This window comes from Myotis myotis, unplaced genomic scaffold (genome assembly GCF_014108235.1).
Source record: "Myotis myotis isolate mMyoMyo1 unplaced genomic scaffold, mMyoMyo1.p scaffold_m19_p_9, whole genome shotgun sequence".
NCBI lineage: Eukaryota > Metazoa > Chordata > Mammalia > Chiroptera > Vespertilionidae > Myotis > Myotis myotis.
The window spans coordinates 55,475,983-55,494,424 of record NW_023416401.1 but is presented as its reverse complement, the minus strand read 5'-3'; the positions used below and the strand labels follow the sequence as shown (position 1 = coordinate 55,494,424).

Genomic DNA, 18,442 nt, shown 5'->3' with positions numbered 1-18,442 from the left:
GGAAGCAGCCCATCAATGATTTTCTCTCATCATTGATGTTTCTATCTGTCTTTCCCTCTCCCTTCCTCTCTGAAATCAATAATATTTTTTTAAAAAATCTTATCTGTTAGTCATACATTCTGAAGTATTTGCAGTGAAATAATAAATTTGGAATTGCTTTAAAATATTCTAATACAGAAAAAAGTGGGGTGGGTAAAGATGAAAGAAATCTGGGCAAAATGCAAGGTATTGTCAAAGCTTGGCAGATGGGGTTCATTATACTCCTCTACCTACTTTGTGTCTGTGGGAAATTTTCATAATAAACAATAAAGAACTAAAAAATAAAATAAAAAGTCCCGTGAGATAGGATTATTAATCTCATTTTACCGATAAGAAAGCCAAGATTCTTATAGGTGATGTTAACTTACCTGAGATCACAGTAAAACTAACAGAGCTGAAACTCAAACTTTTGTCTTCTAGACACCAAGTTCAAGGGTGTTTCCATCATATTAAGGCTGGCTTCCCTAGTGAGAAAAACACACAATTATTTAAAGTTTAGCAATAGCCTATGCAGTTAACACAGAAAGAATTTTCATATTTACTAGCATCAGTTTACAACTGGTTAGCTTTTGGGGATAACGCAGTTTTGCATTTATCCTTTAATCTTCGACGAAATTGACGGAGTATGCCAAGAATTTTCCATTTTATTCTAAATCTTCTTAGACAGCCACGCTGACTTCTATTTGTTTAGGCTTGGCAGCTGCAGCTCTGCTGTTACAGAATTTGAGTGGAAGTACTTCTGTTACTGGGTTCTCTTAAGTCTCTTCTGGGGTTAAGTTCCCAGTTCAAAACAACATCAAAGCCGAAACCGGTTTGGCTCAGTGGATAGAGCGTCGGCCTGCGGACTGAGGGGTCCCGGGTTCGATTCTGGTCAAGGGCATGTACCTGGGTTGCGGGCATATCCCCAGTAGGAGATGTGCAGGAGGCAGCTGATCAATGTTTCTCTCTCATCGATGTTTCTAACTCTCTATCTCTCTCCCTTCCTCTCTGTAAAAAATCAATAAAATATATTAAAAAAAAAAAAACAACATCAAAATGCTCAGAGTACAAAATAAGCTCACAGAATATAAACAGACTCATCCACACAGAGAACAGACTGACAGCTGTTAGAGGGGAGTGGCTTGGGGCTGGGTGAAAAAAAGGGAAGGGACTAAACAAAACAAACAAAAACAAATAAAAACACTCATAAACAACAGCGTGATGATTACCACAGGGAATGGGGGGTGGGGGGAGATAGGAGAGGATAAAGGGGGAATAAATGGTGACAGGAGACTTTGACAACACAATATACAGGTCAGAATGGTGCATCTGAAACCTATATAATTTTATTAACCAATGTTATTCCAATAAATTCAATAAAAATTAAAGAGAAAGAAAAGAAAAAGGGAAATACCCATGGAGGCGATCAGCAATGTGTTTGGCAACCAGAGGTGGAGTGGGCCAGAGTGGTGGTCAGCAAACCAGGCCCACAAGCCCGAGCTGAATTCCTGTCTTTCTGGACATCCTTTGGACTAAGAATGGTTCTCAAATTTCAACCATTGAAATAAAAAAATAACACTTGGCCCTAGCCGGTTTGGCTCAGTGGATAGAGCGTCAGCCTGCGGACTGAAGGGTCCTAGGTTCAATTCTACTCAAGGGCATGTACCTTGGTTGTGGGCACATCCCCAGTGGGGAGTGTGCAGGAGGCAGCTAAATCGATGTTTCTCTCTCATTGATGTTTCTAACTCCCTATCACTCTTCCTTCCGCTCTGTAAAAAATCAATAAAATATATTTTTAAAAAATAACACTTCATGGCACATGAAAATTATATGAAGTTCCAATTTAGTGTCCTTAAATAAAGCTTTACTGTAACCAGAGCCATTAATTTACATAGTGTCTATGCTGCTTTAGCACTACACACAGCAGAACTGAGTAGCTGTGACAGAGAAAATACGTGACAGGCAATGTTTAATCTGCTCCTTTACAGAAAAATCCTAGGTTAGGATCTGGCAAGGAGTGGGAGCAAAACCAGTGGGAAAACAGAGGCAAGCAAAACATCGATTTGGTCTGAGTTGTTTTTGGTTCCCCAGTTCATTGCCCCTTGATCTACAGTTCCACTTGATGGATTTACTTTCTTTTTTTCATTTTACTATGTTATACATTATGTACATTAACAAATGATAGGAGGTATTTCATCATAGGAAGTAATCACTCTTAAGAATGGATTTCAATGATTTCTCTCAGTCTTTCATAATTTGAAAACCACGATGGGCCTCATGTTTTATATCCAAAATATATTTTTTGTGTCATTTATTCTTAATATCAAGGTATGCAGCTCCTTAATCACTATTATTTCCACTCACTATTGGGCCATCTTCCACAAGTGGCATAAAAACCTAGCCTCAACTTACACATCTGTAAAATAGGGGTGGAAACGCCTCAAATTGTAAAAACGAGTTGTTGGTGTTTTTTTTTTTTTACATCCTTGTTTGTAGAAGGCAGTCAATGGAGAGTAACTGCTGATATTGCTGCTCCTAGTATTTTATATTATTGATGACCACAGAAGATAAGCAGCTGGTTGCAAGGCTTATATCCAAATCTATTCATATGAAATCAAATTCCATTTCTCTGTTTGGTTCAGAAAACTTTTTCAACCACAGTCCTTGATTTGTATAAAGAAACCCAAGGGGAACTTAAGCTCACAAAGTCCAAATTGCCATATGGCATTAGCTTCCTGGGGAAAATCCATCTTAACATTTTATTTCTGCCAGAAGTAGATTAGGCAGATAAAAATTTCAACATAAAACACAATCAGTTAATTAAAGTGAGAAACGAATTTTATTTGTTTTCTGCTAGAGTGGATTGAAGACAGCTTACAAGTGGCATCCCTCCAAGAGGTGTTATTTCCTAGATCAAAGCGGTGCGGAAAGGACTCTCAGGGGACAGGGGAGGTGCTGAGCAGACTGGGCTTTGGCTTCTCATCTGAACCAAAGAAGCTCCGCTTTGTTCAGTCTCACACTGATTTTTTTCCATGAGACTTTCGGTGAAGAAAGAGCTTTCTACAAAGAGAAGTTTTGGAGCTAGACTATCTAGCTTCATGGCCTGACCCTGCCACTCAGCAGAGGTGTTGAACTTGAGCAAGTTCCTTAACCTCTCTGTGCCTCTGTTTCCTTATTAGTAACATTCAGATAATATTAATAACATGAATAATTAATAATATAAATAAACTGTATGGAGTTGTTCGAGTTAACACTTTTCAAGCACTTATAACAGTGCCTAGCACATAATAAATGATTCATACATGTTTGTCAAATGAGTAAGTAAAATATGAAACCACCAGTGGTAGAGAAGAACCAGGTAATATTTTAAACAGTCTGCAGATGGAGCTGGGCTATAAGCGAAACTCTGTTTGGGGGAATCTAAAGATCAGCAAACCCATTGTATTGGTTCTTTCTTGAGAAAGCATCAATAATCCATCGATATCCCAACTGATTATGCTAACATCTAATGAATAGTTTACAAGTTACAAAGCAATTCATACACATTATTGTGAATTGTGATAAAGCAACACATCACTGGTCACCCAGAATGATGTGACTAAACCTACTTCTCTGTTTAATTACAGAAGAATGGCTTACCCGTTATACAATCAACACATAGAAGGCAGTGAACTGTGTCCCCTCTCTCATTTACATGTTGAAGTCCTAACCCTCAGTACCTCAGGGTGTAACCTTATTTGAAAATAGGGTCACTGTAGATGTAATTAGTTAAGATGAACTCATACTTGGGTAGGGTGGACCCCTAATCCCATATGACTGGTGTCTCATAAAAAGGGGAAGTGTGGACACAGACATGCACTTCGGGGGGAAGTGGAGGGCAGCAATCAAGGTGGTGCTTCTATAAGCCAAAGAGCGCCCAAACTGCCAGAGAACTGCCGAGCTGGAATGCAAGAAGCACAGAACAGATTCTCCCTCAAAGCCTTTAGAAGGAACCCATCCCACCAACAGCGCCTGGGACTTCCAGCCTCCAGAACTGTGAGACAGAAATGACTATGTTTAAGCCCCAGTTTGTGGCTTTATCATAGCAGCCCTAGGACACTAACACAGGCACTGTGTATATTCTAGAGACTCTAACAAAGGTGCTTCTTTCCTCTACTTAGCCCTTAATTCAGTCATTCGTATATTAAATATTTATTAAATACAGTTGTGATAAGAGCTGTGGCCACAGAGGTGAGCCAGAGACTCCGCCTTCATGGGACTTTCCGTATACTGAAAGTACAAAACAGTAGTATGTAGAGAAAATAATGAGAGGTGATAACAAATGTCATGAAGAAAAGCAGAGCAGGGGAACAGAATAAAAGGAGGCACTGGCACTGGGTGGGAAGGGAAGACATTTAAGCAAAAGTCTTGAGTAAAAGAGGCGAAGCCCTATGGCCATCAGGGAGAAGAGGACTCCAGGCTGTGGGGGGAGGAGCAAGAACAGGCTGGAGTTTGCTTCGTGTTCTAAGAACAAGGAGCCCCATGTAGCCTCCCATGTTTTCTTTTTTATTTTTAATGTAGCGGGGATTTTTTTTTTTTAATAGCCTGAAGTTTAAGACTTCCAATTTGCCTAAGAAGCTGTCACCACAGCCACTTAAAACAGGTCTCCTCCTGGCTGGTAAGGCTTCCTCGGGGTTCAAGGAAAGGCAGGGTAGAACAAAGTCAAGGCAAGTGCAGCGAACTCCAGGTCAGGCAAGAGAAGGGGCCATAAAGTCCAGGTGACTAAGTAGTCTTCTCAACTCATTTCCGTGGGTGCTGATTGACAAGCTCCATGGTGGGTGGTTGGCATGCTTTGGTTGTTCAGTACTCGACCCTCCTTCCCAGATAATAGGGAGTCGGCATCTGTACAGAGTCTTCGCAGGAAAAGATGCCTTACCTGTTTTTCCTCCCTCCCAGGGGCTGGAGCACAGGTACAACAGCTAGACCCAGCCCACTGAGTACTGCCACCTGGAAATGCTAGTAAGGGATTGGCCATCAGGCATGTGGAAGCTGGAGTCAATGAAAACACCATTATTATTCTGGGAAGGGAAGGAGGCTGGCACAGGGCGGTGCTTTGTGCCCAGGCAGGAGGCCAGTGGAAGTATCTTCTGACCAGTGGCAATGCCAGAAGGACTTATCTTGCTCTTGCTAAAGTGTGATTTTTGCAAGTTTTCCCATCAATTCTGGATGCTATTCCACATCCTTCCAGTAAATTCCATTTCTGCTTAAGTTAGCCAGAGTCAATTACTTAGGTTTGCAACCAAGAGCCCTGATTGGTTTGGACACCAGTTTCTGAGTTTTCAGTTTCTCAGTTCTGAGCTAACAATATTAACTATTGTTTCATCATTCTCGATCACTATTATATAGAGCTTAGATATTAGAAACTGAAAAAGTAATACAATACAAGTGCTATAAAAATAATCAGGTTATATGAGGAGGGGGGGCGGAGCTCACATATCTCCAAACTCTTAAAGAGACAATCTCCTGAGTATTAAAGAGCATACCTGTTCTGCATCCACATTCCACAGCACAATGGTGACATCCAGTGTCAGCTAGCTAAATCTCAGGTGACTGTGCAATTTACCTGGAAAGTGACACACAGTATATCAAAGACATGCATGTTAATACTGAGCCCAAGTAATAAGTTTTCAAGTAATAATCTAAGATTTTTAAAGTAGAACTAATTGTGTTCATTTGCAAATGCTACTCAGTTTTATATACACATATAATTATATCATAGCCAGTGCTACACAAGGCTCCTACATATGAAATAAAAGCAAGTGAGTTTTGGGGAAAAAGGATTGAAATATTGGTACAAACACAATCTACAAATATAGATTCTTAACAAAGTACTGTGTCATTTACCAAGAAATCATTTTCCATATGCTCTCAAAATTAATCATTACAATACACTATCTGTAGTTATTATCCATATATCTCTATCTCTATCCCTGTATATGTATGTATAATGCAACCAAGTCACAGACAAACTATTTAAGTTTTCCAAGGCAATAACTTGACCTCATTACCTGAACCCAGATAGATTGATCACAAATCCAGGTTTCTTTGTAATGAAATGATCTATCTATTTAGAATTTTGGAAATCAGCTGAAGATTTCACCCAGTGCCCATATGGCAACTAAACTGCAAAGAGGGGCAGGGGAGTCACATGGATCCCTTCCCATTTGGAGAGGTGGGGAGCAGGGCCCAGGGTCTATTGCATGCCCATCATATGAAGGCTAGGATATTCTACCTTTAATAATCCTCACAAACACCCTGAGAGGTTGGTGTTATTAGTCCCATTTCACAGATGAGGAAATGAGGCTCAACACAACCAAGTGAAGACTGCTACTTCATAATGGTCATGGATCCCAACCTATGAGCCCTCTGGTTCTTTCCAGATCACCATTTTGCCTCCTGTTGCATTCTGAATGGATTTCTAGGCCCAGTTTCTTGAGCCCAAGCTAGTTTAGCAATCAGAGTTTCCCAAAGCAAGTCACTAAGTAACAGTCAAGTACCTCCTGATGTGAGCTCCTAGGTGTGTCCTTCAGGAACCTGAGCAGACAGTGCTGTCCCCATGGGTTTACCCCACAAACAGAAGGAGTATGGATTCATGGCTTCAAAACAGGGCCTTTGGATGAGGTGCTGCCCACAAGACTTTGTTCTCCTTCCCCACTAGCTGGGTGGCCTTGGGAACCCTTTTAAACTCCTTAGGGCTCAACTGAAAATGTCAGATGACAATGCTAACTTCCCCTTATAGTTACATGAGGATTAAATGAGGTAACACATAAAAAGTACTCACTGGAGTATCTGACCCGTTATACGCATTTAAGGAATACTAAATACTTAAATTCACAGCTTATTGTGGTCATTGGTTAAAAGGACATCACTTGACAGTGTCAAGGATACACTCAATTGACCCCACTCAATTCCTCTCCCATCAGCCAATTATTCCTCCTGCTTTGAGCTTTTCCATTAACAATTATTTCAAAAGCCACTTACAATTTGTCAGTGAAAAAAATACGATAAGAAACAGATGTCAATGCCATATATCTCAGTCATTTGTAACATTGACAAGGAAAGTGTCCTTTTGGAAAATTTCTTTTGTGGCTTTATAAAATATTTTGAGTAGAAAACTCAGGAATATATAAAATAGCGATAACTTTCTAAACTCATCTTGGAATATTTTAGCTTCAATGGAATATACTTAGTTTTTTAATATATATTTTTATTGATTTTAGAGAGGAAAAGAGAGAGAGAGAGAGATAGAAACATCAATGATGAGAGAGAATCACTGATCAGCTGCCTCCTGCACGCCCTCTACTGGGGATCGAGCCCGCAACCCAGGCATATGCCCTTGGCCGGAATCCAACCTGGGACCCTTCAGTCCACAGGCTGACGCTCTATCCACTGACCCAAACCAGCTAGGGCTAATTTACTTAGTTTTAAAAATTACCCAGCGCGGGGGGAAACAGACTATACCAAGTGTGGGCGAGGACACGGAGCTGGAACTCCTGTCTGTTGCTGGTGGCAATGAAAAATGTGCCGCCACATTGGACAACCCTGGGTAGTTTTCTATGAAGTTAAGCACATACTGTACAACCCAGCAATCCCATTCCTAGGTATTTGCCAAGTGAAATGAAAGTTTATGTTCCATAAAACACAATGTGTATGATTGCCAAACACTAGAAAAAAATCGAACATTCATCAACAGGTGAATCCTACTCATCAATATAAAAGAATAAATTACTGTTACGGCCAACAATATGGATGAATCTCAAATGCATTGTGCTGACTGAAAATGGCCAAATCCAAAAGGATACATATTCTTTAGTTCCACTTATATAACATTCTAGAAAATTCTTTGGGGACAGAAAACAGATCAGTGGTTACCTGGGGACAGAAGTGAGGGAAAAGCTGACTACAAAGGAGAGCCAGGGTATTTTTTTGGGGGGTGGGGTGGGTGATATAACTGTTGTATGTCCTCATGGTGATGGTGGTTCAATGACTGGAACCATTTTCAAAACCTACAGAACTCTACATTAAAAAAGGGTGAATTTATATACTTTTGTTCTAAGAAATAATCCAATAGTACTCTAAAAAGCAAAATACAATTTAGATTTCAGAATCCAAGGATTTCACTGACTTTATCAGAACTAACTAAAAGCCACAATTAGCTTGATTTTCTTTTCTCCACTCAAATTATTGACCCCCCCAAAAAAGTAAATATAGCAAAAAAGCAGCAATGGAATCAGGATCGTTGAAAAGCAGGTAACAGGACTGCTGATAGTAGAAGTATTGCTGCTATAAGAATAGTCAGTAAAACCTGACATTCAATATGGTGATAGAAACAAGGGAAATCTAAACATCTTAAGAAAAGTCAATTATAATTATTATTTACTAAAGTGGAAAAGTGGGAGGAAATATAGAAAAACTATGTAAGAATATTTGCAACAAGATTTAAATCTAATTCATGAACCTAGAAATCGTTGTCTCATCTATCCATCACTTTCCTAGTCACTTTCTAGATGCATAGCATGTTATCATTCTTCACAGTTGCCCACTTGTATGTAGACTATCTGGCCAATGGCTACAGAGTCTGCTCAGATTGGCCACCACCTGAAGCAGTGGGGACCCTGTGCTTGGCAGGCTCTACCCACCCTCTGGCTCCAGGAAGATGTCACTGATCTGCGGGCAGCATCCCACCAAAATCCAGGCGGTAACAGAAAAATACAAGGGTGAGAAGTAGCTTCTGTTCTGGTAAAACCAAGTTCCTTATACTGGATCATGTCAACAAATTTTATGATGAGTGAGTGCATCAAAATAATGAGAAGATGCTTACAGCTCTTTGCTGATGGAGCCTTCCTCCAGAGAAGTGTGCCCATGCCAATTTCAAAGTCTATGAAAGTGGAAAGGATGAAGACAGAGCCCTGCGATTGGTATGTGACTCTTAGGAGACATTTGAAAAGAGATTGGCAGTGTATGGCTACAAAAATGCATCTGCCCTGGGAATGTTTAAACCCTGACCAAGTTAAAAAAAAAAAAAAAAAAAAAAAAAGATGTTACCAACAGAGACTGATCAATTCATCTAAACACAGATCATCAAAAGAGTAGTATTCCCACCCAGGATTTTCAGCAAGTTGTTTCGATATTTCAAACCAGTGGTTCTCAACCTGTGGGTCGCAATTCCTTTGGGGGTCAAATGACCTTTCACAGGGGTCGTCTAAATACATCCTGCACATCAGATATTTACATTACGATTCATAACAGTAGCAAAATTACAGTTATGAAGTAGCAACGAAAATAATTTTATGGTTGGGGGTCATCACAACATGAGGGACTGTATTAAAGGGTCGCGGCATTCGGAAGGTTGAGAACCACTGTGTCAAACCAAAAAACTGAGCTCCAAGGAAGCACAGTCAGCTTTGGAAAACTGTACTATTTAACCTAGAGTCCCTTGTTTGCAAATCTTAGAAGTTTAAAGAGAATCCTTTGCATTCTAAGTTGTCAATACAACAGGTCTTCAAGTTATGTTAGTAAATTCTCCCCCACAACCCAAGTATGAACTTGCATTTTCAGCCATAACATGCATTCAAAGACATATGTACAGTATTGTCTTCTCCTTAGTGTCACAGATTCTGCCAACTCTTTATAGAAGGGTTTCTCCTCAACTAGAGAAATCTCCTTAAGAAGCTCTGTAAGCATAAGCTGTCAAGTGTAACATCCTAAAATGAATTTGCCACTCAGTAGTTGGCACAGAGCAGGGTGGATGGGGTGTCTGAGAAAACAGCTCTGACTGACTGCTGTTCAAGGTTCCCGATTGCTAAGAAAGGCATCCCCAAGCCAATGCCTATGCCGCGTTAAGAGGTTCTTGTTTGCTGTTCTATAGGAAACACACAGAACAACAGCACCACCTCACAGGAACCTGGGTTATTTACAATTTCTGTCTAGCTCCTAAAAAAGACACAGAAAAAAAAAGGAGTAGCATTTCTTCTGTTTTGGATTTTCTCTGATCTACTAGTAAGAGCTCAAATAGTGCCTGATCAAATAGTGTAAATAAAAGAACAGGTATATCAGTTTCATTCTTTAGCACAGTCATAGAAACAACAGAATAATACAACTAAAAGCTTATAAATCTAGATACTCTCCCTCCTAATTATTGGCTAGAGGGTATGGATGATTCATGCTTTATGTTAAGTGTACCACTGAAATATGTTACCAAGAAGCGCTCATATTTTGAAGAGTAATTCAGTTGTCACTGTTAGGTCTAAGGATCACCAAAATTCTCTTATTCTAAATGCATACATTTGGGATGAACTGTAGCAAAGGAGATGTATCTTCTTTACCAATATTAATGTCAAGAGTTAAACATCTCCCAAGTCCAACCTAAATGACTGAATGGCCCTAACTGGAGAGGCTCAGTTGGTTGAGTGTTATTGATTCCTGGTCAGGGCACAAGCTCAGGCTGTGATTCAGTCCCTGATCAGGGTGGTGTATAAGAGGAAACTGATCGATGTTTTTCTCTCTCACATCAATATTTCTCTCTTCCTGTCTCTCTCTCTTCCTGTCTCTCTCTTTCTCTCTCAAAAAATTAATAGAAACATTTTAAAAAGGACTGAATGATGAGGCTTCTTTCTATCAGCATGAGGTTTACTATTCACAATTTTCATGGGAGTATCACAGAAAGATCAGTTATGTCACATTCAGGAAAGATCAGCAATCCATACAAGGAATATAAGTAAGAGGTTGGCTCCCATCAGGTATTTTCAAATTATGCTACCAAGGAAGCTTAGACCAACGTGTCTGTCTTACCACCTAAATGTAATTGCAGAAATGAGCCACAGCCATACAGCGGAATGAATATTAGCAGTAAAAACAAGCCAACCACTGAAACATGCTACGACCTGAATGAACCTCAAAAACATTATTTTAGGTGGAAAAAGCCAGATGCTGATGACCAAATATTGTATGATTCCATTTGTATAAAGTGTCCAGAAAAGTCAAATGTAAAGAGACAGAAAGTAGATTAGTGGCTGCTGGGGCTGAGGGTCAGTGAGGCAGACAGCCATGTGGGGTCTTTTTGAGATAATGAAAATGTTCTAAATCCGGATTGTGGTGATGGTTATACAATTCTGTAAATTTACTAAAAATCATTGAATTATACACTTGAATATATTTTTCAGTCTATAAATTATACCTCTAATAAAGCTGTTTTTTAAAAAGAGCAGAAAAAAAGAGGGGAGGCAAGAAATGCCTTGAATAAAGCTACTCTTTATCTCTGGAAGGAAATATAATTACTGTCATAATATACAGGAAAATATAATTTGATGCATAAAATTTTCTCAATTTGAAGGTTTTCATTCATTTTTTCTTCCTAAATTATTGACATCAACTACTAAAAGTTTAGTTCTTATTAAATTTATATAATATTGATATTTAGCTATTTTAGGTTTAACATCTCAGTATTTCATAATACTAGTTAGACCCCCAGGATGTTAGGCCTCCAGGATGATGGGCAGGTACAACCACTCTGTAGGGCAGAAAGGCAGGGAATGCCTGGCTAGAGGCAAAACTGGGAAAACAAAAACCTTGCCCCCAGGGTAACCTATCTTCCCTTAGCACAGTGATGGTAAACCTTTTGAGCTTGGCATATGAGCATTTTGAAAAACCCTAACTTAACTCTGGTGCCGTGTCACATATAGAAATTTTTTGATATTTGCAACCATAGTAAAACAAAGAGTTATACTTTTGATATTTATTTTATATATTTAAATGCCAGTTAACAAAGAAAAATCAACCAAAACAATGAGTTCGCGTGTCACCTCTGACACGCGTGTCATAGGTTCGCCATCACTGCCTTAGCGTATCACTGGTCATGTGACCTTTTCTTCCCTAATGATAACATCTAGGCTTCAGCTGTATTTCAGCTCCAGGTCCAGAAAATCAGCAAAACCAAACAAGTGGCACTGTGGCTACCTCAGGACCAGCTGCACTGACTAATGACCACCCCCCCCACCCACCCCTCGCCCCCTCACTTTCCCCACCCCCCCACTCCTCCCACTCTGCCCTGGCACCAACCAATCAGTAGAGACCAGGACCCTAGAAGAGCACACCTAAATGCTGATGAATATTCTATTAAGACGCTCCCTGAGACCTCCCCTAAGATTTCCACCTGCAAGACAAAGGCCCCAGTGCACATTCTCCCTCCAAAGAGCACACCCTTGCCATTCCCCCACTGGAACGTATCCTCCAACCTCTAAGGGATCACATGAGACTTGCAACCAGGGGAACAATGGGCAGCTCATCCTGGGCTTACCCCTGAACTGTCTCACTGACTTCCCAGTGAGCCAGAGCAGCACAGCCTACACTCTCCTGTTGCTTTTCTATGCCCTTCCTTGTTTCACTGTCCCAAGTATATTTTGGCTGCCATCATTGACCCAATGTCGGTGCTGGGCAGCCCTTCCCTTTGGATATCCCATCCCCCATTCCTTTTCCCTAAATAAATTCAATTTTCTTTAATCACCGTCTGAGATGGCTATTTAGCCCGCCTGGGTGCACCATCCACCATATTCACCTTTCAATATTAAACCCAGAATACATGATTTCTAAGTTCTTCCCCAATCTAAGCAAAAGAGAAAACCACTTTTTCCGCCCTCTTATTGCTTGGCACTGATTGCCTGTGCACCTCTTTCCTCTGTGGCTGCCCAACTCCTGAATCAGCCAACAACATAGGTTTTGGAGGCCTGAATAGGCCCACTGGTCTCCATGTGCTCAACGACTACCTGCGGAAAGAGCCAGAACCATCGAGGGTTCTGTGCCATCACACACAGACGTGGCAGTATTTGAAGCAGTGTCCGGCCTACCACCTGCCGACGTGTATCATCCCCTACGTTGGTTTAATCACATCAAGTCCTACAAGGCCAGCCTGCCCGGAGTGAAGACAGCTTTGGACGAGCATGGCCCTGCTAATGTGGAAGACAACACAGGGAGTGGAGCTACAGATACTAAAGGTGATGATGACATTGGTCTGTTTGGATCGGATGAGGAGGAGAAAAGTGAAGAAGGGAAGAGGCTAAGGGAAGGACAGCTTGGGCAGCATGAGTCAAAGAAAGCCTGAAAGCCTGCACTTGTGGCCAAATCTTCCATCTTATTGGATGTGAAACCGGGGGATGACGAGATGGAAATGGCAAAATTAGAGGAGCGTGTCAGGAGCACTCAAGCAGACTGCCTGGTCCGGGCCTCTTCCACACTGGTTCTAGTGGGGCGTGGAATTTTAAAAACTTCAAATAATCTTGTGTGACAGAAGACGATAAAGTTGGGAACAGACATGCTGGAGGGGTGGATCGCTGCTTTTGAGGACTATGTGCAGTCCGTGGATGTGGCTGCTTTCATGATTTAAATCCATTCTGGATCATTGCCCTTAAATAAAAGCTTGAAATGAAAGAAAGAAAGAAAGAAAGAAAGAAAGAAAGAAAGAAAGAAAGAAAGAAAGAAAGAAAGAAAGAACCTGATCTGAATAACACACAAGTTCCTTTACAAATTATTTAAATCAGTGTAAGACAATATGTGGTTTGAAACTGAGCTGGGTTAAATCACTGTCAAAACTGATGATCATTGATATGGTTCCTAATCTATGGTCTCAGGGTCCTGGAGGATTTCAATGTGTGTCAATTCCATGAGGACAGGAAGGTGAGCTATTTACACAGGGCTGGGTCCCCTGAGTCTCCAACACAGAACACAGTGCCCTACAGGAGGGACGCTCAGTAAATATTGGTTCAATGGATGCGTTAATAAGGCGGAAACCCAGACACACCAAGTATTTTCCAAAATTGACTGGAAACACATGCAGGTTCTTGTTTTCCAAACGCAGGTAAATTTTCATGCTTGTAAAATGTAAGTTCACTTAAACGTGTAATTAAATTGATAGTAACATTTTGCCATTATGAACTTTTTTCAATGAATACATGCTCATGTGATTTTGATGTAAATATCTCAGTTCAAAAGTTTTAAAACAACTACTTCTAAAGACGTTTAAATTCCCTCCAAAATCTTCAAAATTTTTTTTTCCTTTTCTGTCCTTATCCCAGACAAATAAACATACACTTCACTTTTCAGTTTTAGCCAAACCTAGCTTACTTTTTCATCTTTGGCCGGTACTTGGATTAGGACTCAAGCCCACTCGATGTCCAGCACATTGTAACCCATAACATGCTTGTATTGATTCATAGAACCATCAAGGTGAATAAATAATACAACTGAAATAGTGACTATTTATTTCAAAAGCCTCTTTGTAGTTAGAACAGGTTTAAGTCATTTCGCAAATCACAAAGATAGGCTCCTTCTTATGAAGTTTGCCTGGGTCCCAGGAAGTGTAAACTGTTTTCATTCTTTCTGTAAACCGAGGGGCCCCAGGGAGGGCATTCCCTGCCCAGGCACACATTCCTCGGTGTCAGCGACCTTCACTATCCAGGAGTGTGAGGGGTAGGGGGCGGGGCGGCCCAGCAGCAGGAAACAACAGCACCAATTGTGTCTGTCCCGGTACCTGAGACTCCAGCTCAGATCAAATTTCTGGAAAACCAGACTTCTGCAGAGCTGAATATTTAATAGCGTTAGGTAAAATCAAAAGGACAGACTATCTTTTTCCCCCTCTTGCAAATGCAGAATACAGTAATTCCCCTCTGCATTTCTCTGCTTCACCTAGTCTATACATACCAAGAAAGGAAAGGAGGTTTGGATTCCTAAAATAAAACAATATAGTGTAATGGTGAACAGGCAGTTTCAGTTATATTTGGGACTCATTGCTTCTCCCAATGTATATAATGTATTTACAGGCAAATATACTCCATATGGGCAAAAGTGGGTTAATAGTTGTTCCTGTGGGAAAAGACATGCAGATTATGACAATAGTTTTATTTACTCAAAAGAATGTCACAATGGCACAGATCTACTTTTGCCCACCCCTGTGTGTGTGTGTGTGTGTGTGTGTGTGTGTGTGTATTTTTCTTTTTTCATCACGAAGAGGGTTGGAAACCACAGCCATGTCATCATCTCATCTAAAAACCAGCCTCGTGCGGGCCTGTACTAGCCTCTCAGGAAGGAAACGCTGCGCCTCGGCACAACTGCAGGGCTCTGGAGCTTCCAGCTCCAGCATCCCACCACAGCACACCCGCAGCTAGAGTCCCGCAGGAATGAATGAAGGGCAAGACAGCCACCTTCCTTCGTTCATTTGTCTGGGCTCTTAATTGCGGGAGCAGTGACCTGCCAGAGCTGCGACCTGGGGATTCACAGGTGACAGCAAGCTCTCCAGGGGGCTTTCTCCCGGGTCCTGACAACAGAAACCGCGGGGGCCTCTGGCAACCAAAATAACCTGATGTTCACTGGGCTAAGGAGGACTTAGCTTTGCTCTTGCAGCGGTTCTCAACCTGTGGGTCGAGACCTCTTTGGCGGTGGAGCGACCCTTTCCCAGGGGTCGCCTAAGACCATCCTGCATATCAGATATTTACATGACGATTCATAACAATAGCAACATTACAGTTATGAAGTAGCAACGAAAATAATTTTATGGTGGGTCACAACATGAGGAACTGTATTTAAAGGGCCAGAAGGTTGAGAACCACTGCCCGGGTGGGAGCTTGGGGGATAGGAGGTCTGGGGAAGCTACTTTCTCTTCCCGGAGGAGCAGAAACTTCTGGCCCCGGGAATCCGAGCACAGAAGACCGCTTTACCTGGAGGTACACTCTCCGCACAAGGGCCCCTTAATAGGGACTTGTCCCTGGTTAACTGAGCTTCGCTGGTGAACCGGCTTCAAGGGCACCTGGATGCCCGCCCTACTGGGGGTGACCTGGCGCGCGCTGGGGGGCGCAGATCGCCTACCTTGGAGGGCGCTGAGGGCGCGCGGGGTTCGGCGCCGCTCCACCCCTGGGATCTCCCGCCGGGTGGACTCGGGGGCCCTGGGAGCTCCTCGGGGACAGATCAGCTCCTCCCGGAAGGGCGCGCCCGGGGCAAAGTCCGGCGTCCCGGTGGCTCCGGGGAGGAGCCTGGGCTCCCGCCGCGCCCAGACGCACACTCCCTGCTCCACGAACCCCGAGGTGCGCTGCCTGCACCCCAACACTCGCCTCCCGAACACCGCACACCTCTCAGTAGAGATATAAGGGGGATAGTTTATAAAAGAAGGTTCTGTTTGCTGTCTAAGTTCATAAACTTTTATTTTTGTTGTTTATAATTAAGCTTTTTATTTTGGAGTAATTTTAGATTCACTTAAAAGTTGCAGAGACCGCACAGAGTGCCCTAAGCCCCTCGGCTGGTGTCCCCTAATATTCAGGTCTTTCATTGCCTGGTACCTTTGTCAAAACTAAGAAATTAGCATCGTCCATACAAGTAACTAAACTCGGCTTCATTCTCATTTCACTAGTTTCCCCTAATCTCCTCTGGTCTGTGACAGTTTCTTAGCCTCTCTTGTTTTTGTTCGTTTGTTTGACTTTGACAGTTTTGAAGACTTCTGCTAAGCTGTTCTGCTAAGATTTCCCTGGTTTTGTCTGATGTTTTCCTCCTGACGAGACCATGGTGATAAATTTGGTGAAGGAAGACGACGGAGGTGAAGTGCCTTTCTCATCATAGCGTCTATGGGGGCACATGATAACAATTCGGCCCAGTACTGGGAATGGCAACCTTAGTCTCTGGGTTAGAGCAGTGCCTGCCAGGTTTCTCCAAGGCAGTTTGTCTTCTCTGTCATAAGCTCTTCTTTGGATGAAGGTCACAAATCCAGCCCACACCCAAGAGGAGGAGGGGGAAGTAAAACTCCACCTGCTGGATGGGTGGGGGTGTCTACACATACTACCTGCAATTACTCTGCCGGGAAGATCTGTTCCTTCCCTCCCCCTTACACTCTTCCACCATTTACTGATGTCAGTATGGACTCATGTATATTCTATACTTTGAGCTGTAATTTATACTAGATTACTTATTTTGTTGCTCAAATTGTTCTAGCTTTGACCATTGGGAACTCCTTTGGGTTGGCTCCTGTGTCCCTTAAAAGTTCCTAAAGTATTAATTAGGTCTGGGGAGGGGGAGGAATAATTAACTAATTATTTGATCCACCCTCTCACATTGAACAGAGTTGGAAAACTGCAGCCTACATCCCCCAATATCCGAGGGCTTTTCAGAATCTTCCTGGGAATCCTATGATTACTGAGTCCCAACCCAGTAAGAGAAAAAGAAATGGTGTGTGTGTGTGTGTGTGTGTGTGTGTGTGTGTGTGTGTGTGTGATGAGCCTGAGGATTGGGCCCCCATTGGAGAGGTGAAAATTGATGTTTCTTAGGTAAGTTTTGGTTAAGTTACCCTTGTGGTTCTATTAAATAGATAAATGCATGTTTATAGACAAACCTGTTCCAAACTTAGCCATGGATGTTTGTAACAACTTTAAACATTGGAGAAATCCACCGGTTGAGGATCCTTTGTTACATTGCTTTGGTTTGCTCATGTTTGCATTTGCAAGTTGGTCCCATAAACACCACATTTCCTCCTTCTGAGCTGGGATCTGGCTCAGTCCTGCTTTCTGAGATCCTGTCATTTCTTTTCCTGGGCTTAACACTTCTTGGAGAGGGATATGTACCCCTATAGTCCAGGTAAACACAGGATAGATGGCCCAGTGAGTAATCCAGTACCACCGAGCTAAGCAATTTTCTATATTTCAAGTATTTTTTGACAAAGCTGCTAAAAGTAATAATAGTTAAGAGAAGAAAATTGTATTTAAGCCCCAGAGGAAATTGACAAGCTTAGAGGGGAGGGTGAGATTTCCATGCACTTTTCTGGGAGAGGTGGGGAACTTGACCTGAAAACATAATTTGAATCGGTATGAAGTACTATTTCCTAGTTCTGCAAATGTGCTACTACCCAGGTGATTTTAGTAAATCTGGTATGGAGGGAAGCAGGAACCTCTCAGGATTAACAAGAATGTGGAGTTATTAGCAACCTACATTGTAGGTAAAGAAACTCTGGTTGTTGTTATGAGTTCATCAGTAGAACACTTAGCAAATATTTACGAACAATATATGAGTGTCTACCTGTGTATACAAGTCTGTCTGAACAGGTGCATCTTTTCTAAGGCTCCTTTCACATAATAGATACAGAAACCATGACATAACCAAGGGTAGTATTCAAAATGCGTGCCTACTGGTTTGAGCAGCGGCACCAACCGATCAGAAAAGCTGCCTACCATAACCATCATCTGGTATACTAGTAGATGAACCAACCTAAACCAGCTGGAGGCCACACAGTTTGGTATATTCCTTTGGACTTGATGTGTTTTGATTTTCATAACCTTTCTTTCTGCTATAAGCGTCACCCACGCTAACTTAGCAGTAGCTAGAATAATAATATCACTTCCCCCACATGAAAGAGGCATAA

At 41.8% G+C, this 18,442-nt stretch overlaps 1 protein-coding gene and 1 pseudogene across 1 annotated transcript in view; one reads left to right on the top strand and one right to left on the bottom strand.

Annotated features, from left to right (window-relative positions):
• CCDC68 (coiled-coil domain containing 68) overlaps nucleotides 1–16,023 on the bottom strand; it is a 42,612-nt gene extending 26,589 nt beyond the window's left edge. Inside the window, exons 1-3 of the mRNA XM_036323678.1 lie at nucleotides 15,910–16,023; nucleotides 5,541–5,620; nucleotides 408–503 (exon numbers count right to left, since the gene is read on the bottom strand). The gene's annotated coding sequence lies outside the window, so the exon portion shown is untranslated. The remainder of the gene's footprint in view (nucleotides 1–407; nucleotides 504–5,540; nucleotides 5,621–15,909) is intronic.
• Nucleotides 8,714–13,435, top strand: LOC118663305 (annotated as a pseudogene).
• Nucleotides 16,024–18,442: the final 2,419 nt, after the last annotated feature.